The following is a 21,931-nucleotide window of genomic DNA, read 5'->3' as shown; positions in this document are numbered from 1 at the left end:
CTTTGCTAGTTGCTCCTCTTTATGCCAACCTCCTAACTCATTCCTAACGATACAAAGAACACAGATCTTGGCCTTCTTTTCTATATATACTCACACATTTGGTACTCATCCAGTCTCAATTCCTGAACTCTTATCTACCTTTTAAATACTAAGTACTCTAATGATTGCTATCTTAGTTTGGGTTCTCCCAAAGGCAATGACTGAGGTAAGAACCTGAGTAAAAGTAGTTTGTCTAGAGAATGACCTACGGGAACAGGAAGAGTAAGACAGGGATGGAAGAAAAGCCAATATAAGGAATAGTATACTATCAATGTCATCCCTAAAGATAACAGGGGATCAATCTACTTAAACCTCCCAAGAAGCATATAGATGGTCTCTCAAAATTCTCTCCAGATAGAATGAGACGTGACCTTTTATCCATCCAGTATGATACAGGAACAGCACTGCCTCTATAGGCATTACCTCTGCCTCACTACCAATCTATGCTTACTTTCTAATCTTTTTGGCCTCCCACAGAAAAGAAATCACTGGGGCCAAAAAATGAAGAGTGTGTTTGCAGCAGGAAGCTCAGCCTGAGGAGAGTCTAAGCTTTTATAGTATTATTTCCTGCAGGAGGGGTTAAAAATCAGAGGTGAGCCAAGAGAACTGTGATGCAGGACACCAGAAATGCCTGCTTTACTGAAGCCTGGACCACTCTCCTAAACCTCAGACTTGTATATCCAACTCCCCATCCAATGTCTCCATTCAGTGAAGGGATTTAAAGAAAAAAGCAGGAATTAATTATTTAGAAAAGAGAAACAGTAAAAATGACTAAATCCATCAGCTAGTTCTGTTTTTGGTAGAAGCAGAGAAACATAAAGAACAGACAATTTCCCAGCAGATCTAAAGAAAGAAAACATACGAGTAGGAATCAGAATGGTAATTTAACAATACAGATAAGTATTTTTAGGCAAGGTGCAGGTGGGAGGATCATTTGGGGCCCATAGTTAAGAGACCCGCCTGCACAACATAGTGAGCCCTTGTCTCTACAAAAAAATTACAAAATTAGCTGGGCATGGTGACACATGCCTATAGCCCCAGCTGCTCAGGAGGATAGCGTGAGTCCAGGATTTTGAGGCTATCAGGCTACAGTAAGCTATGATTATGCCACTGCACTCCAGCCTGGGTGACAGGGCGAGGCCCTGCCTCAAAAACAAACAAACAAAAAAGTATTTTAAAAAATAAAAAATCACTAAGCTCAAATAGTGCCGTGCTTTACAATACATGACTTTATATAAAAATATAAATTATAAGAATTTTCTCAAGAAATAGAAAATCACAGATGAAATCAAGGGTGAAATTTGTCAAAATTACTACTGTAAAGGACAACATGAACCCAGTGCTTGCTTGCAAACTTTCAGGAGGTGAAATTTGCAAGGTTCAGGGTTCACAACAAAGAAGGAAGATTCAATATAACTGTGATACCAACACCTCTCAAAGTCAGTATAAAGCAACCATTTAGTTGCTTCTGTATAATTTAGGATTTTCTTAAGTATTCTTGAATCTAACATTTAGATCTAACATTAGAATTTAACATTCAGATTCAAGAACAAAAATGTTATATTTAGATTAAAGAATACTTCAAAAAATCCTAAATTATACGAAAGCAACTCAAATGCAACAGTAATAGTAAAACATGACTAAGGAGAATTGATTCTAGGAATGCCAAGACGATTTTTCTCTACGTGAGAACAATCTACTGATAATACCTCATCATACAATGAGACAAAAGGGGGAATACCAAAAGGTAATAAATCTAAATAAAAGTCAACATCTATTCTTGACAAAATTCTTAGTATATTAGAAACAGTGTATTTCCTCAATAGGAAACTAACCATCAGTGTCCAGAATAAAACACTAGAGATATTCCTATTAAAATAAAAAATATGAGTATTACCAATAAAGTACAAAGACAAACCACAGAATGGGAGAAAATATCTGTAAATCATATATCTGATAATGAACTTTTAGCTAGAATAGATAAAGAACTCTTAAAACTAAACAAAAAGACAAAAAACAAAACTTTAAAAAGGGCAAAGGATTTGAACAGGCATTTCTCCTAAAGATAAAACAAATGCCACAAAAAGCCCATAAAGATGCTAATATTACTAGTCATTTGGGCAATACAAATCAAAACCACAATGATATTACCATTTTATACTCACTAGGATGGCTGTAATCGAGACAGGCAATAACATACTGGGAGGATGTGGAGAAACTGGAATTTCAAAGACAGCTGATGGGAATACAAAATGGTGTGGTCACTTTGAAAAATAGGCTGGCAGTCCTTCCGAAAAGTTAAACACAATTATCATATGATACAATAATTTCACTCCTAGGTATCCAAAAGAACTGAAAACACATGTTCTTGGAAAAATTTGTAACTAATGTTCATAACAGCGTTATTCAGTGACCAAAAAGTAAAAACAACTCAAATGTCCATCAGCCAATGAATAAACAAAATGTCATCTATCCCTACAGTGGAGTATTATTCAGCTATAAAAAGGATGAAGTACTGATACATGATACAACATGTATGAACTTTGGAAACATTATGCTATGTTAAACCAGACACAAAAGGCCACATGTTGTATGATTTGATTTTTATCAAATATCAGGAATACTCAAGTCGACAGAGGCAAAGTAGATTAGTGGTTGCCATGATCTGGGGACAGACAAGAATGAGGAGTGAGTGCCAAGGAGTATGGGTTTTGTTTTGGTTTGGTTTGAAGCCCCGATGAAATGTTTTGGAATTAGATAGTGATAATGGGTACACAACTTGTAAAAATACTAAAAACTATTGAACTGTATACTTTAAAAGGGTAAATTGTATGTGAATTATACCTCAATTTAAAAATATATTTAAAAGAAAAATATTAGGACATCAGTTAATGTCACTTTTATGCATTTTCTTTTCTTTGAGACACTGCCTCTCTCCTCTGTCACCTAAGCTGAGGGGCAATGGCACAATCAACCTCCTAGGCTCAAAGCAATCCTCCCACCTTGGCCTCTCAAGTAGCTGGGACTACATGTGTGCACCACCACATCTGGGTAATTTTTTTAGTTTTTATTTGGTAGAGACGGAGTGTCGCTATGTTGCCCAGGCTGGTCTCAAACTCCTTGGCCTCAAGCAATCCCCCAGCCTTACCCTCCCAAAGTGCTGGAATTACAGGCATGAGTCACCATGCCTGGCCTCAGCCCACTTTTATGTATTAGCACCATAGATTCCAAACTGATTCCCTAATTCTATTTAGTCAGCACCTATTTTTTTTCCTTAAAATCATTTATTTTACTATATCCCTTTCCGCTTTAAAAACCTAAAATACATTACTTAATCCCCAAACCTCCTTAATCTACTCCCAATTTGCCTTTATACAACTTTACTACTGAATCAAATCCTTTGCTCAGGTGAGGCCTTTTGCCTTACTACTGACTCCTCATTCCACCTACCCAATTCAATATACTAATTACTTCTTTGGTTCTTCAAGTGGTATTTTAAGAGAAACTCACTATAAATAAAATGTTTTTATGCAGTGTGTCTACTGCCCTAGAAACTAAACCAGACCTGTTGAAAAGCATGACCTGATTTGAGAATCTTAGATGTGAGTGCCACAGTGCATGAAATTCCACCATTAGTTATTTCTTCTGGTCCCTCCTCATACATCCTCTAGTAAAATGCAAACAAATCTGGAAGAGACAAGTTCCTAATTTCTTAAGGTGAATTTCTTTGTAAGTTTATTCTTTCCCCTAAACTGAACAGAAATAAAAGAACCAAAAAGAAACAGAAAAAAAGGTAGGAATTGGCAAAACAATGAGAGGTCAGGTTGAAGTTCTCATTTTCCTTGGGGTTAATTTAGGCTGGGAATGATTAGGAACATCAAAAACCTTCCAAAGAAAGCTAGATTACTCTCAACACCTTATTACAGCAGGATTTTCAAAGGTTAATTATTACCACTTATAAGCAAAGCTTTAAAATACCACCACTTGATGAAAATCTTATCTTTAAAAAGTTTCACTTTCAGTAGCATTCAGATTTATTTTAGGAATAAAATCCATAATCCTGTAAAACTATCCCAAACATCCCTTAGGGCTGAAGATTTATTTTGTAAGTGAAATAGTACAACAGATATGGAGAGGAAAAGAAGAAAAACAAAAATTTAAGCTTCTACTTAACCAAACATAATTTTAAGTAACAAATATTCTTTAAATTTTTCTGTAGAAACTATGGGGTGCTTAGTGCCAAGTTCATTCACATACATGGCACTCCAAAACCCTCTAAAGTATTTTATGCATGTTGAAATATAATCAAAGGTCACAGGACAAATAAGAAGTCTTAGATGCGAAGTTCAATAGCATTTGCATAACATCAGTGGTTCTCAATGAGTGTAAGGACACCTCAGCAGGTCCACAAATGTCAAAGCCCCACATTATAGTAAGTCCACTGTCAATATTCCTATTGAGAAAACACATATACATACAGATTTTTGTTTTTGCTGCAATAAAACTCCATGGCCCAAGGGTGAGAGCCAATCTAATAATTCAGTGCTAAGAGTTTGGCAATACTAAGATGGACAATAAATACCCACAAAAAATGACATAGCAGAACCCCTTGGAATAGCCCCCCAATTCACAATGACTCCTCCTTTCTCTGAGAAAAGGTTACCACAAATCCATAAAGCACCTTTGTACAAATTTTAAAACTGCAGCCCTTATAGGTATACAGCTTGGCAAGCAGCATGTGGAATAAACAACCTGCACTATAATATAGAAGCCCCGGTGTGAGGGCTATTCTCCCATTTGAAAGGGGTGGCCCTCTAACATCTATTTTGGTACCAGGTAACACTGCCCTCCTAGATGGAGCAGACTGGAAAGGGGACGGGCACCTGACTCAAGCTAGTCAATCATTTCTCTCTCCCCAGGATATGTAAGTGGGACGGAAAGACAGCAAGTCTATCTCTGCATTTAACGGAACTGTAACATCTGAAGCCATAATCTATGGAGCTGCTGCCTTCTACCATATGGACCCAGAAACAGAATGCTCATCTGAAGAGAGAAAAATATAAAAGAGTGATGGTTCTGGATTCCTGATGGCCTTCCAGTTACTTGTTCTAATTCCTTTCTGAGACTAACTGCATTCTAGCCCTTGAGTATCCATAAGAAACTATTACATCCTTATTATCTTATTTTTACTGGTTTCGGTTACTTTCATGCAATGGGTCTTATTAATATACTTTACTTATACCAAAGCTTTTGAGTTGAAATCTGAAAGTTCAAGTAAGTGAAAATTCAAATATAAATATGATCCTCAATTATTTTGCAAATCAGTCTGTCTCTGTCTTTCTACCCACACTCAAGGACTCAATACCCATTCTTCTAAAAACGAAACTTTGTGTTCCAAAGTTAGGAAATCTAAACCTGAAAACCTGATGTAACACAGGCTTTGAACACTGAAAAAAAAAAAATAGCATGCACAAACAAGATAAATCTGCAACTGTCACAGTCACTTCTAGACAACTGACTGCCTTTTTCATTACACCTCAACCAATTTAGATTTATCATCAAAAAGACTAGACTTCATGGGCACAAAAAGGTCAAACCTAAACACTTTGGTAGCAATTCTGGACTAAAATAACAAATGGAATCAGTAAAATTAATGCTGAATGACCATATTTGGCTTTCTGATGCTAAATACAACAAATACAAATATGACAAATACGTCAGAAAGAAAACAAACATTTGCTGAGTTACTACTAGATGCTGAACACTGAAGATACAAAGATAAATGGTCCCGGCCTCAAGGAGTTTCCAATTTTAGATAAAACATGATAGCCACCCAGCCCAGTGGCTCACACCTGTAATCCCAGCTGAGGCAGGAGTTGAGACCAGTAGTTCAAGACCAGCCTGGGCAACACAACACCACCCTGTCTCTAAAAACAAAAATAAAATTAGCCAGGCATGGTGGTGTATGTCTGTACCCCCAGCTACTTAGGAAGCTGAGGCAGGAGAATTGCTTGGCAAGCCCAGGAGTTTAAGGCCACGATGAGCTATGATTGCACGACTGTACTCAACTCTGAGCAAAAGAGCAAGAACACGTCTTAAAAAGAATATTAAAAAGTTACAAATGTGGGGGAAAGGAGACCAAATAGTCTGGTGGTAAGGGAAACAGACTAATAGGACAGAATAAAATAGAATATATAAACCAAAGTGTAGAATATCTGTACATACAGAAAAAAAGTAGTTAGAGTTGCCAGCGGACAAACTTAGGTAGGATAGACTTTGAAATATATAGGAATGACGTTAGTCAGCAGGGGGCCAGAACTTAAAAGCTTTAAATACCATACTAAGTAATATAAACTTTGACGGGTAAGCAGCAGTTTTTAAGACTTAAGGCAGGCCGGGCGCGGTGGCTCAAGCCTGTAATCCCAGCACTTTGGGAGGCCGAGGCGGGTGGATCACGAGGTCAGGAGATCGAGACCATCCCGGCTAACATGGTGAAACCCCGTCTCTACTAAAAATACAAAAAACTAGCCGGGCGTGGTGGCGGGCGCCTGTAGTCCCAGCTACTCGGAGGCTGAGGCGGGAGAATGGCGTGAACCCGGGAGGCGGAGCTTGCAGTGAGCCGAGATCGCGCCACTGCACTCCAGCCTGGGCGACACAGCGAGACTCCGTCTCAAAAAAAAAAAAAAAAAAAAAAAAAGACTTAAGACAAAGGAGGGACATAGTCTAATTTAAGATTTAGATAGATCACTCGGTTAGCAATGCAGAACTAAAAACAATCCTGATACTATTTAGCCAATAATATAACTTACGAAATATGAGGTGAATGTCCCTATACCATTTCTTTCACTGTTTGGTTTAATAAATAAAAGTCATTAATACTTTAACAGTGTAGTCTTCATACTTCACCAGATTATGTAATTTGATGTAGACAATTAAAATGTCGTATTCTTCTGTTGCTGATTCAATTACTTTGGGGCAAGGTAAGAAAAGTGAAACCACTCAATATATGAGAACCCGGTCTTTAAAAACAGGAACATCTGAAGTTTATCATGCTTAATATTTAAAAACAATTAATAGTAATTCCCTAAACAAAAATGGCAAAACAACTATATGTGATTATTGAAAAATAACAATATATGGCCACCTTGGAACAAACAGAACTGAAAAGCTAGGATATTTGAACAATTTAAGAGGCAGTATCTGAAACTACTGTTCCTAGAAAGCTATGTTTATATGTGGTTTTTGTTTTTGCTCCCTGGGGAAGCAGGGGATGGATGGTTTAAAAGTGACACAAAATCAAGCTGTGTCAATGCAACTAGTTAAAACCTGCATATTTCAACACTTGACAATATAATTTTAATAGAAGGAATTCCCAGGTAACAAAAAGCCTACCAATAAATCACTAAAAATTCAAGAAACAATATAGCTGAACATAAAAGTAGCTGGCTTTGGAAAAATACTGTTTTACATTTGAGTCCAGATTCCACCATTTACCATTCTGTAATCCTGAACACATTAACTCTTCAATCTCAGATTCTTTATGTCAAAAAACAAAGGGCATAAAAACTACATTTTCGTTAGCTGTTCTAAGAAATCCAAATGTCCAACACAAAGCCATATTGAGTGGCTTTTCTTGTGCTACGTTTCCCAAAAGTAACTGAATCAGCAACAGAAAACATAATTATACTTAAGTTGAATAAATAATAGTTTTTCCTTTCTATTGAGGATACATAAGAGTAATTTGTTTCTTTGAAAATATTTTATTTATACTATTCATCCTCACAGGTACTTTTTGTGTTTGCCTCTTTACCTATTTTATTGGGTGTGGGGTGACCATGGCTGGCTGGCATGCTTGTTCTCACATAAGCATTTTTTTCTTTTTGCTTTATCCTCCGAAAGTTGCCACATTAGCATTTTTTAATTGACATATATCACAGTAGCTTAAGGTCGATACTAACTCTCATTCACTTATATGCCCTTAAACACTGTACTGCATTATTTTTACTATAAGAAGGGAAGAGACCACTCAATCATATTTCCCTTCTCATTTGAAACAAATATTTAGGAAAAGAAAGTAGTTGCATCATTCATATATTTATTTATGAATTGAGCTATATAATTTCTCCAAACTAAATTTTAAAATAAAAGTAATAGGCCGGGCGCAGTGGCTCATGCCTATAATCCCAACACTTTGGGAGGTCGAGGCAGGTGGATCACCTGAGGTCAGGATTTTTGAGACCAGCCTTACCAACACAGGGAACCCTGTCTCTACTAAAAATACAAAAATCAGTAGGGCATGATGGCAGGCGCCTGTAGTCCCAGCTACTCAGGAGGCTGAGACAGGAGAACTGCTTGAACCCGGGAGGCAGAGGTTGCAGTGAGCTGAGATTGGGCCACTGCACTCCAGCCTGGGCAATGAAGCGGGAGATCGTCTCAAATAAATAAATAAATAAAATTAAAATTAAATAAAATAAAAGTAATAATGCAAGTAATTCTGCCTATCTTCTTTACTCAATAAATGTAGGTCTTGTAACGAGTTTGACAGTGATGTCAATTTTCTTTTCCACAGAGCTTCTCAAAGTCTGATAACTGCACTTTGCTAAATGTTACTCTAGTACTTAATTATATTTTCCATACAAGAGAGGCACTGAACACAAGCCAAATATATCCTATTTGATATTCAGTGGAAGAAACAGTGACTTTTTCTTGAACCTATAGAAAATCCTCACCATGCCGGACAAAGATGTATAACGGTCTCCCCATCATGCTACCTTCCATTTACACTGACTTTAGAACTTAATCCCTAACCAACAAGATGCCACTATTTTGCAGAATGAGGTCTGTGGTAGGTATAACATTTTCCACAAATTCTTTTACACTTCTCCCCTCAAGAGGTGAAATCTTCTTCCCCAACACTGGAATAAGAGCTGGTCTTAGTGACGTGCTTCTTAAAAACAAAATACAACAGAAGTGATGCTACACGACATCCAAGGCTAGGATAAAAAGGCTAATACAGTTGCCACTTAGGCTTTTGCCCTTTTCCTTTCATCCACTTGCCCTCTGAAACCAGCCACTTGCTGTAAGGAAACTCAAGTGTTACTGAGAAGCCACACGCAGGTGCTCTGGCTCATGGCCCCTGGCAACCATCTAACTGCAACCACATAAGAACTTGAGCAAGAACCAACTAGCTAAGCCAAGATAAGCCCTAGACCCATGATAGGTAATAATGATGACTCTTCTCGGTTTATAATATCACTAAGTTTCAGATGGTTTATTTCACAATAAATAATCGGCATAAGGTCTGATTAACCAAAAGCACCTTTGTTGGAAGAAACAATCATGCACTGCTTGACAGAATATGTTCTAAGAAATGCACTGTTTGGCAATTTCATCATTGTACAAACACCACAGAGTCTACTTACGGAAACCCAGATGGTATAACCTACTACACATCTAGGCTATATGGTGTAGCCTATTGCCACTAGACTAAGAACACGTACCACATGCTGATGTAGTGAATACAGCAGGCAACTATGACACAATGGTAAGTATTTGTGTATTTAAACGTACCTAAACATAGAAAAAGTACAGCAAAAATATGGTATAAAAGATTACAAAAAAAAAAAAAAACTAGTACACCTATCATAAATGGAGCTTGCAGGGCTGGAAACTGCTCTGGGTCAGTAGTGAGTGAATGTGAAGGTCTAGGACATTAATGTACACTACTGCAGACTTTATAAACACTTAAACTACGTAAATTTATTTAAAAATTTTTTTCTTTAATAATAAACCTTAGATTATAACTTTATAAACTTTTTCTTTTTAAAAAAATCTTAACTTTTGTAATAACACGGTGTAAAACACAAACACACTGTACAGCTAACCAGAATCTTTTTTCTTTTTCTTAAGAGATGGGATCTCACTATGTTATCCAGGCTGGACTCAAACTCCTGGGCTCAAGCCTCCTAAGTAGTTGGGACTACCAGGCACACACTACCACACCCAGCTCCTATATCCTTATAAGTTTTTTTCTTTCTACTAAAAAAAAAAATTTTTAACTTTTTAAACTTTCTTGTTAAAAACGAAAACACAAACACACACATTAGCCTAGGCCTACCCAGGGTCAGGATCATTACTATCCGTCTTCCACCTCCATATCTTGTCCCACTGGAAGGTCTTCAGGGACAACAACACAACTGGAACTGTCATCTCCTATGATAACAATGCCTTCTTCTGGAATACTTCCTGAAGGACCTGTCATGGGATGATTTATAGTTACCTTTTTTTTTTTTTGACACAGAGTTTCACTCTTGCTGCCCAGGCTAGAGTGCAATGGTGCGATCTTGGCTCACCGCAGCCTCTGCTTCCCGGGTTCAAGCGATTCTCCTGCCTTAGTCTCCCGAATAGCTCGGATTACAGGCATGCGCCACCATGTCCAGTTAATTTAGTATTTTTAGTAGAGATGGTGTTTCTGCATGTTGGTCAGGCTGGTCTCGATCTCCCGACCTCAGGTGATCCGCCCGCCTCGGCCTCCCAAAGTGCTAGGATTATAGGCGTGAGCTACCATGGCCGGCCTACCTTTTTATATGGAGGAGCACACTCTAAGATAATAAAAGGTATCATACAGTAAATACATAAACCAGTAACAGCTGTTTACTGTCATTGTGAAGTACTGTGTACTGCACATAACTGTACTATACTTTTATACAACTGGCAGTGCAGAAAGTTTGTTTACACAAACATCAACACAAACCCATGAGTCATGTAATATACTATAAAATAAGTATATACCAGCTATATCACTAAGGAATATTTTTCAGCTCCACTATAATGTTATGAAACCAATATTGTTTATATAGTCTATTACTGACCAAAATGTCATTATGTGGCACATGACTATATATTAAACAATTTTACAGAAAATGTTCAACTCGAACGTAATTTCACATGAGAACATATACAGAAAAAGCCTAACATACCTTGTTATAGTAGAGGTTAACTGCATCGTCATTTTATTTGCATGTGATGATGCTTCAAGGGACACTATTTGATCCCATGGATTTATCAAGAGGATACAAGCATGAATATATACAAGATATATGGGCTTAATGAGCTTACATTCCAAGAAGGAAAAAACAATAGTAAATGATAAGAAAAATTCAGACTGTGTTAAGTGCCATGAACTAAAAACATATTAAGGGGAGAGGAATCAGAGGAAGAACAATTTCAGACAGAGTGAACAAGAGAAATCTCACTGAAGGTTAAATCTGATAAGAACTGGGCCAGGTGCAGTGGTTCACACCTGTAATCCCAGCACTTCATTCAGGAGGCTGAGATGGGCAAATCACTTGAACTTAGAAGTTCAAGACTAGCCTGGCCAACATGGTGAAACCCACCTCTACTAAAAGCACAAAACTTAGCCAGGCATGGTGGCACATGCCTGTAGTCCCAGCTACTTGAGAGGCTGAGGCAGAAGAATCGCTTGAACCCAGGAGGCAAAGGGTGCAGTGAGCCAAGATTGCCCACTGTACTCCAGCTTGGGCAAAAGAGTGAGACTCCATCTCAAAAAAAAAAAAAAAAAAAAAAAAAACACAAATCTGGTAAGAACAGCCTGTCACAGATCGGGAGAAAAGCAATCCAACCAAAGGAGAAGGTATAAATGCCTGGACGTGGAAACAAACACCAGCGTGACCACAGCATAATGAACACAGAAAGAATCATGTAAGATGACATCACAGAACCCAACCAGACCAAGTACCCACCTTATAAATCATAATAAGCAGTTTACATTTTATTGTAATCACAATGAGAATTCATTAGAGGGTTTTAAACAAGAAGAGTAATATCTAATTTAAGTTTTTAAAAGATTGTTCTGGCCAGGCACAGGGGCTCACGCCTGTAATCCCAGCATTGTGGGAGGCCAAGGCGGAAGGATCACTCAAGGTCAAGAGTTCAAAACCAGACTGGCCAACATAGTGAAACCCCATCTCTACTAAAAAAAAAAAAAAAAAAAAAAAAAAAAACCTATACACACACACACACACACACACACACAATTAGCTGGGCGTGGTGGCCTGCGCCTGTAGTCCCAGCTACTTGGGAAGCTGAGGCAGAATTGCTTGAACCTGGAAGGCAGAGGTTGCAGTCAGTGGAGACTGTACCACTGCACTCTAGTCTGGGTGACAGGGTGAGACTCCATCTCAAAAAAAAAAAAAAGATTGCTCTGGCTGCTATATTGAGAAAGTGCTATAGAGAGGCAATATTAGTGCAAATGTCTACAGTACCTGAAAATCAATGCTTCTGCACAGGATAAGTGCCCTACAAACCTTGGCTATCATTATTATTGCTGTCATCATACACAACCCACGTTGTTGCACGTATATAGTTTTCCTTCCTCTGACAAAGTATATATTCCTTGAGGATAGAACTTCAGTAATCTTATATAAACGAGTATATCAGAATTAGAGATTTTACCAAACTACACTGTGTGTCCTCCAACCAGCAGGATTCTGCTCCAAAAGGCCTGGGACATAGTCAAGGCATGTACATGTTATGGGCTCCCCAGGGGATTCCAATATTGTGCCTTAAAACCACTAGTCAGCGCCATTCCTCTTCTACATCATCCTCTGATACAACGCAAAATCAATGTTTAACAGATTTCTAGAATTAATGACACACATGTTCAATTACGAAGTAGCTGCTTTGAAGCAAATGTAGTAAGAGGTTCACTACTGCTTAATTAGTTATATTGCAGGCCTCAAACAACCAGAGGTATTAACCTTCACTGAAATCCATCTAATATTAGAGTTTCATGGAACTTGACTTTCAACTTGAAAGAAAATACTCACACTGGCCAGGCGCAGTGGCTCACCTGTAATCCCAACACTATGGGAGGCCGAGGCAGGCGGATCACAAGGTCAGGAGACTGAGACCATCCTGGCTAACACAGTGAAACCAAGTCTCTACTAAAAATACAAAAAATTAGACAGGCGTGGTGGCGGGTACCTGTAGTCCCAGCTACTTAGGAGATTGAGGCAGGAGAATGGCTTTTATATTTAATACTCCGTGAGGCAGAGCTTGCAGTGAGCTGAGATCCCACCACTGCACTCCAGCCTGGGCCACAGAGCGAGACTCCATCTCAAAAAAAAAAAAAAAAAAGAAAAGAAAAGAGAAAATAGTCACACCAAAAATGCAAATCACTTATAAAAAAATAAAATTTGTCTATATTAAAATTTACCTACCAAATACAACTTAGCAGTGGTAAAGTAACATTGTAAAGTATACAACTTAGCATTGGTAAAGTAACGGCACATTCTCATTTATTTTCCCTAAGAATTTCATGTGAAGTAGTTTTTTTTGTTTGTTTTTGAGATCGAGTTTCCCTCTTGTCACCCAGGCTGGAGTGCAATGGCACCATCTCGGCTCACTGCAACCTCCACCTCCCGGGTTCAAGCGATTCTCCTGCCTCAGTCTCCCGAGTAGCTGGGATTACAGGTGCCTGCCACCATGCCCAGCTAATTTTTTCGTATTTTTAGTAGAGACGGGGTTTCACCGTGTTGGCCGGGCTGTCATGTAAAGTTTTTAAAGCTCAAAAGCAAACTCTAGATATAGCTGAGAGTGATAACTTGAGAATTCCATTTGTTTGGTTGTATCCTACTCAAAGTTGCCAATTTAATATTATTCAGTTAATAGTTTCCAAATAATAACAACCAACGCATACAGGAAACTACTTTAGAAAGGAACAAAAGAATAAAAAACTAATTTATTCACCTTTATTTGGATGGATCTATGAGAATTATTGCTATGCAATAAAAAGCAATTCTAAAGTAGTTATCTTAACTAATTCCATCAAAAATTTATCTTTTAAAAAGTAATCAATCACATGATGAAACTTCTATGAATAATGGAATTATGACCTGATACTCAAATGAGACAAATGTATATTTTGTTGTTTTAAAAAATTAATCTCGGGACAGACAGATCATCTGGAAAACAAAAAAACCTTTAACTGGAAAAGATAATATCCTATGAACAACCACTGTAAGAATTACAAATCAGATGCATTAGACTAAATTAAACAATCCTAATTTCCAAAGTTTTAAATTTTAGAACCATTCTTAATTAGTATTACTAAACCAAACTGTTCATTGATTAACAATATCAGATTTAAAGGCTTTAATTAGAAGTGCATAGTTACACAGAGAATATTACAGTCATGGAAAAATAATTTTGCCAGTTCGAGTATTACTTGTTTACCTTTCTAACCTCACGATGAACCATATGTTCGAATAAAATTGTGGGCCCTGATGAAAATTACTAAAAAAGGGGGAAATAATTTAAGATACTTAACTCCTCAGTATTAAATATAAAAGCAGGAATATGAAACACCTTCATTTATGAAATGTCTAAATATAAATATACCATCATTTAACACAATATATTATAGTAAAAAGCTATGGAGGTTTAGGCAGAACCACAGTGTACAAATTCATTGTTTCTTCTCTCACATTGCGTAAGTCCTATTATTTGGTTTTAGTTATTCCACACCCAAATTACACACACACACACACACACACACACACACACACACACATCTATAAACCTGTATTTTAAACTATGAAGCCTTATGGATGGATTCTGACATTTTTCTAGTAGCTCAATAGCCAATTTCTTCAATTTTCCAATAAAATTTCATAGTGGCAATTTAAGAAGAAAACAAGAAATGCTGAATCAAACACATTTTATATACATTTTGACACACAAGTCAGGAAGGAAATCACTGACCTATAGAACTTTTGCATTCAAATGTAGAAACACTCTTGATTCTCTTTATTCAGATATCATCTTTAATATACATTATACATTTACAAACAACAATTGCTCTTCCATCCACATAGCTTTAAAAAATGTGACATAGTCAAGCACTTTAGTAATTACTCTAACAGGCATTTCTTTCAGATATTAACTTAAAATATATACAACTTATAAGAAATCTTACTTGGTTTTACAACTCTCTGGTAAAACGTCAGACAACTAGCTTTCTGCAGCACCAAAAAGACACAGTACTATGTAAGGCACCTCATTAGTGACTCATCTGTATGCTCCCATGATACCAGCACAGGAATCATCTCAGTCAAATTGACCACTTACTCTCAAAACCAAAAAGTACCCTCCCCACCAAAGATACCTAAAATTCATCATCACACATTCTCTACCTCAAATGCAAAAGAAGTAGACTACAGAATACGAGAACTGACCAAAAAAAAGTTATCAATAGTCACACTTAATATTATAAAATAAAGCTGGAATTTCCTAATGGAAATAAGCCTGGATGGTCTTTATTAGACTCCCAAGCCCCTCAAAAACAGCATTTTCACTAACTTTAACTGCTAGCTAATGTTAACTTACAAGTCCATGGATCAACCCCAAATTAAAAACTCCTGCTCTTAATAATTATAACTAATATATTTACATTGGCAATAGAGATCTACAGTCCCTTATTCAAACTCTTCAGGCCAGTAGATGTGCTTCAGAACTGAAAATTTGGAAAATACTGCTGCAGAGAAGTATAATTTATAAATATTAGCTCTCATGGGAAAATGATATAAATAAACACCAATATTAGCCTCACATCGCAGTTCAGTGTAAGTCATATTTTATCAACCAAATGAATTAGGGAAAAAAGTTCATGCCCAGGGGTGAGGCTACAGTATCAGAACACTTGCTTGTGCATAACTAAGGCGACCTGCCCTCTTCAAGCAGCCCTTTTAACTGGGAGCAAAGCGAAGACAGCAAAAAAAGAGAAAAGTTCAATTTTCAGGAATTTCTGAATTTCAGAATTGCACAGAAGGAATTGTGGACCTAAAATTGGGATGTTTTAAGAAGGTTTTTATCAAATGTTTAAAATGTTTCCCTATTAATGGAAATTAAACACATATGGATGGGAAGGTTTAGGTAATTGAGACTGTCAGTAGTTGTCAAAAGAGTCGTTTTGAAAATACATGAGAACATTTTCATTGTCACAATGAATGGACTTGCCAAAGGCCAGTGATGGTTAATATCCTGTACCAACTTTTAAATGTCCTCCAGCCCTGAAGCTGAAAAAAATTTTACAATTATCTAAGCCTAGAACCTAACTGTACACATATAAAGACAAAGGGATGGAGTTTTTTTACACAGTAGTTTAATAGACTGTAAATTAAGGGAAGATTAAACTTGTTTGAAATTTTCCCAAGTGTTGTCTCTCCACTTGAAAAAATCTTGTCAAGGATAAGCAATATCTTTTTTTTTTTTTTCCACAAGGATGTAAATATTTTTCTGTTTTCTTCTCATCACAAAGATACACACTTTGGCCTATACATGAGTTGATCAGAAATTTTGTGGACTAGCCTGGATATCTAAACACTACTTACAACATTGTTTCTATCAATTATTTAAAAAACTAAGTTGATGTCTTCTGAAATCAGGTTTATGGATAATGAATCACGGAAAATTGCTGACAATAATAGCTAGCACTACTTCAATATAAACTTAGTTTACTCACATTTATAAACACTAATATTACAATTCTTAAAAATTAAAAATTGAAGACTACATGGAATCAATTTTTTTCACATAATATACTGTCTGTAAAATTCAACATTGTGTTCGTATTACTTTCATACCTAATCAATTGGGCATCAAGAGACTTTACCAATTATCTCTGTCAATTCTACCATTGCTAGTAATTCTTAATACTCAAGTTGGAATTTTGGGCCAATCTATTAAAACCTTGTTAGCATTTTTGTTTTCTCAAGCAAACATGTTTTTACCTACCCACACCTCTCAGTGCTAGAGAGCAACTTTTAGAAGCACTAGCAAACCACCACCAGTGGAATCGGATAAATGCCGGTGATTCAGATAACTCCAGGAAAGATTTACCCTCCTGTGATTTTCCTAAATATCAGGGAAAGAACACACATATATCCTATACTACTAATGTTATTTGAATGCTTGGTTTACATAGCACACTAATTTCTCTTTTCCACTAGTTTCCATAAATACTAAAGTATCAAAAAGTACTACTTTTGGCTAAAAGTTTTCAAAACGACCATTATATTTTCACACTATTTAATTAAAAAAAGAAACCAAGCTACCAAACTTATATTCAGGCAAAAAAAAAAAAGAGTTTTTCTTTCCCCAATAAAATGTAGAAATATTTTAATTTACATATTACAATGAATCAATAAGGAGTCAAAATCCAGTTACACATTCATAAAAATTCCATATATCATCCTCAGAATAATCAGTTTCTGTACAAAGATTTACGGGTGTCCAAGTATGTAGTTTTTCCTCAGTGTGCTACAGAATTTAAAGGCTCTGCTCGAATATTCCCCAAATCAAGCACAGAATCTGTTTCTTCATCAATTTCTCCAATGACTGCAACGTTGTCACCTCTTACAATTTATAATCCCAGTACCACTTGCTTTACCCCCTGTGAAGAGCTGAATACTCGCTCATGGCTTTCATTCAAAATCAAATTAATGGTCTGGTCAAAACCTTTCAGTGTTCCCACAGTCATTCTCCCATCAGATGTAATAACGGCAACAGTTCGGTTGAGGTAGTTCTCCAAGGCGGAGGTCATGCTGCTCCGCCCGGCAGTTCGGGGTAACGCAGGGGTGCCGGCGACAAGCAGAACTGAAAGGGCGCGCCAGAACCCGGCAGCGGTTCGCGCCTGCGGGCCGCAGCAAATATCGTGAGAGTTACTGCTTACAGCAATGCCTCTCTTAATTATAATTTGGTTGCCAATCTGCATGAGTAGCAGGTTGCATTCATGATGAGCCTACATCCAAGGACAAAAGCATCATTCTAAACTCTGGCTGCACATGAGAACTATCTATGCCCAGGCCAACACCCTTAACCAATTAAATTAGAATCTCTAGAAGGCAGGACATAGGCATCAGTATTTTTGCTCTGTTTCATTGTTTGTTTTTGAGGTAAAGTTTATGTATAGTGAAATGCAGAGGTCTTAAGTCTACAACTCTATTGGAGTAACAAACACCCCAATCAAGATACAGGACATTTCCCCTACTCAGAAAGTACCCTCCTGCCCTACATCCAGTCAGTGCCCCCACTTTCCATAAGCAATCACTCCTCATATTTCTAATGCTATAGCCTCATTTCTGAACTTCATATAAACATAATCCATCACATAGTGTGTACTCTTCTGTACCTGACTTCTTTCACTAAACACAGTGTTTCAGAGATTCATTCATATTCATTTCATCAAGAAAAAAGTAGTTCATTCTTTTTGACTGCAGAGTAGTATTCCAGTGTATGAACACACTGCAATTTGTTTATCTGTTCTTTCTGTTGACCAACAGCGGAGTTGTTTTAATTTGTGGACTATTAAAGCTGTTATAAATCTCCCTATACATTTTGGGGACATGTTTTCACCTCTCTCAAGCAAATACCTAGGAGTGGAACTGGTACAGCTGTATGTTTAATTTTAAAAGAAACAGGCATCAACTTTTTTTTACGGTTCCAGGTAACTCCAATGCAAAAAGCCTTTATGTTTTCTAATGTGGTCATGGCAAAGTATTCTAACATTTTTGTCTGTCCCATGTTTTCTGTTCCAGTCAAGAAAAAATTATGTTGCATTTTCTTTTTAAATCCTTTGTATGGGCTGGAAGATTATACTACCTATGAATTTCACTTGAAACAGAAAAAAGGGGCATTTAAATATATACGCTGTATAAAAGGGGGCACAGAGTCATAAGAGTCATATGATTTGAGAACCAGATGAATTTGACTGAATCTGTCACCAGAAAAATAAAAATTTATGTATAATTCCAATGTCGTATTCCATTTGTATTTGAGAACTATGAAGTCCATCCTCAGAATACTTACAAGTCCACAGACCAACCCCAAATTAAAATCTCCTGCTCTTACATTAAATTCTATGAGTCTTGACTTCACTGTGTGTAAGATGACCAAAGATAGAAATCATAAAATATATTAAACTACATAAAACATATGACAAAGGACACTATCAATTGTGTTATTAAAAGTTATGAAATTAAAGAATCTAAATATTAAGACTTCTTCTAAATCAATAAGAAAAAGATGGCCTCCACAGAAAAACGAAAAAAAGGGCAATAAACACATGACTCCTAAAATGAAATAAAACCAGCCAGAATATTTAAGATGCTCACCTCATTAGATGAATTTTTAAGTGATCAAATTACCATTATTTCCATCAGATTGACAATTAAAAAAAAAAAAAAACTCGTAACACCACGTGTTAGCTAGCATTATATAGACACATCTATTATCACACTCTTAGTGGAGGCATACAATAGTATAAATGTCCTTGATGACAATTTGACAACATGTATACATAAAGTTAATGTGTATACGCAATGTCTACTTTTAAAAATTTCTCCTTAGAAAGTACAGATGCTCCTTGACTTATGATGGGAGTTACATACCGATAAAATAATTTCAACTTATAATAGGTTTAAGTAAAAAATGCATTTAATACACGTAACCTACCAAACATCATAGCTTACTCTAGCCTACTTTAAGCACGCTCAGAACACTTACATTAGCTGCAGTTGGGCAGAATCACTAAACACAAAGTCTATTTTATAAGAAAGTGTTGAACATATCATGTACTCTACTGAATACTGTATTGAAAATGAAAAACTGAATGGTTGTATTGGTACTCAAAGTAGGATTTCCATTGAACATGTATTGCTTCACACCACCATAAAGTCAAAAAATCCTAAATTGAACCATCCAAAATTGGGGACAATCTGTACTAAAAAATCAACTAGACATATGTACCAGAGTTTCACAAAAAGGGTTAAATTATAATAGCAAAAAATAATGGGAGAGGGTGCTAAATAAATATACCTTAGTAGTGGTTGGTTAAATATAGTCTGACTCATCCAAGCAACTACATTCTAAGCTGCTTGTAATATTATTACCATACACAAAGAGCAGCATGGTTATACTACCTTGAAGAAGGCCAGGCATGATGGCTCACACTTGTAATCCCAGCACTTTTCAAAATCCCCGTTTTAGGTGTATTGTGAAGATCACTGGTGATGTGACAATGTCATTTCCAAGTGGAATTATTAAAGTCTTCACCAGAAATTCAACTCCAGCTATGTTGTGCTTCAGGGTGAAAAAATATCAGCAGACTAGAGCAGATTCTTCCAAATGCACAACTTGTGTTCAGGTTTATACACCTTTTGTTTTGAAGGTTGAAATTTCTTTTTAAGAAATTTTTTCCTGCCAGGGGCAGTGGCTCACCCCTGTAATCTCAACACTTTGGGAGTCTGAGGCAGGTGGATCACTGGAGCCTAGGAATTCGAAACCAGCTAGGCAACATGGCAAAACACCACCTGTACCAAAAAAAAAAAAAAAAAAAGTACAAAAATTAGCTGGGCGTGGTGGCGCGTGTCTGTAGTCCCAGGCTGAGGTGGGAGAATCGCTTGAGCCTGGGAGGCAAAGGTTGCAGTGAGCTGAGATTGCGCCACTACTGCACTCCAGCTTGGTGACAGAGCGAGACTCCATCTCAAAAAAAAAAAAAAAAAATCTTAAATGCTGTATGATTATTAATCACCCCAGTTCAGTGAAAAGATAAGTAAATGAATGCATGCATGCATGCTATCTGGGCATTTAAAAAACATCACCACTACCACCACACACACACACACACACCCCCAAAGGGCCTTCATTTCTGATCCCCAACTACCACAGGATTCAATAATGTAGTAGACACTCTACCACAGAGAGCACTCCTAATATCTAACAACAGCCACATTCTAACATAACATTAGACAAATGTGAACTCTTCTTGCTATACAGTGGTCTCCCCTTGTTAGGGGGTGAACACATTCCAGATCCCTCAGAATACACCTGAAACCACAGATAGTGTCGAACTCTATATATACCATGTATTGTTGCTCTAATAACTGAAACAGCTACTACTAAGTGACTAATGGGCGGGTATCATATATGGATATGCTAAACAAAGGGATAATTCACATCTTGCCCTGGATGGTGCAAGATGGCACAAGATTTCATCACTCTAGTCAGAACAGCATGCAATTTCAAACTTATGAATTATTTCTGGAATTTTCCATTTAATATTTTTGGACTGTAGTTGACTGCGGGTAACTGAAACTGCAGAAGGCAGAGCGTCATGTAAGGGAAAACCATTGTAGTTGTCACTGAATTCTAACAACTTACTGACCTGAAGTTACCTCTTGTCCGATAGCCAAAATCACCTGGGATATGAGAAAATTTTCTCAAAGAAACACATATATCAATCTATATTCTGATGTTTTTTTTTTTTTTTCTCGGTTTTGTTTTTTTTGAGATGGAGTCTGTCGCCCAGGCTAGAGTGCAATGGCACAATCTTGGCTCACTACAACCTCTGCCTCCCAGATTCAAGTGATTCTCCTGCCTCGGCCTCCCAAGTGGCTGGGATTATGGGCATCCACCACTGCGCCCAGTTAATTTTTCTATTTTTAGTAAAAATGGGGTTTCACCATGTTGGCCAGGCTGATCTTGAACTCCTGACCTCAAGTGATCCACCCACCTCGGCCTCCCAAAGGGCTGGGATTACAGGTATGAGCCACCATCCCTGGTCCCCCAGAGTTGATTTTCTTTTCAAGAAGCAGATTACAACAATTGAGAAGCAATGCCAAAAGCTAAAAAAATTCAATGTTGCTAATTCAGCACATACTTTGTAGACACAAAAATTCCTAAATATTCTCAGTGGCCCCCATATTTGCTACACAATTGGTTGGCATTTTTTTTAAATCCGAACCATTTTAAAACATTTTTTAACATAAAAGTCCTAAGAATCTATGGTGCACCTTTTGTTTTGTTTTTATAA

The 21,931-nt window shown here is 37.1% G+C and overlaps 1 protein-coding gene and 1 pseudogene across 15 annotated transcripts in view; both read right to left on the bottom strand.

The window, feature by feature from the left end:
- ERBIN (erbb2 interacting protein) overlaps window positions 1-21,931 on the bottom strand; it is a 151,077-nt gene that overhangs the window by 103,157 nt on the left and 25,989 nt on the right. The window contains exon 2 of one of the 15 annotated variants that reach the window (XM_073993543.1): window positions 20,040-20,429. The exons of 13 other annotated variants lie outside the window; for them this stretch is intronic. The gene's annotated coding sequence lies outside the window, so the exon portion shown is untranslated. Of the gene's footprint in view, window positions 1-10,156; window positions 10,294-20,039; window positions 20,430-21,931 lie in introns of all 15 variants that reach the window. One more of the 15 variants, XM_065546336.2, reaches the window with a different exon arrangement.
- Window positions 16,352-17,964, bottom strand: LOC135971300 (U6 snRNA-associated Sm-like protein LSm8; annotated as a pseudogene).

The sequence above is a fragment of the Macaca fascicularis genome, chromosome 6 (assembly GCF_037993035.2).
Source record: "Macaca fascicularis isolate 582-1 chromosome 6, T2T-MFA8v1.1".
Lineage (NCBI taxonomy): Eukaryota > Metazoa > Chordata > Mammalia > Primates > Cercopithecidae > Macaca > Macaca fascicularis.
Note: the sequence above shows the minus strand (reverse complement) of the source record. Positions and strands in the feature narration are given on the sequence as shown.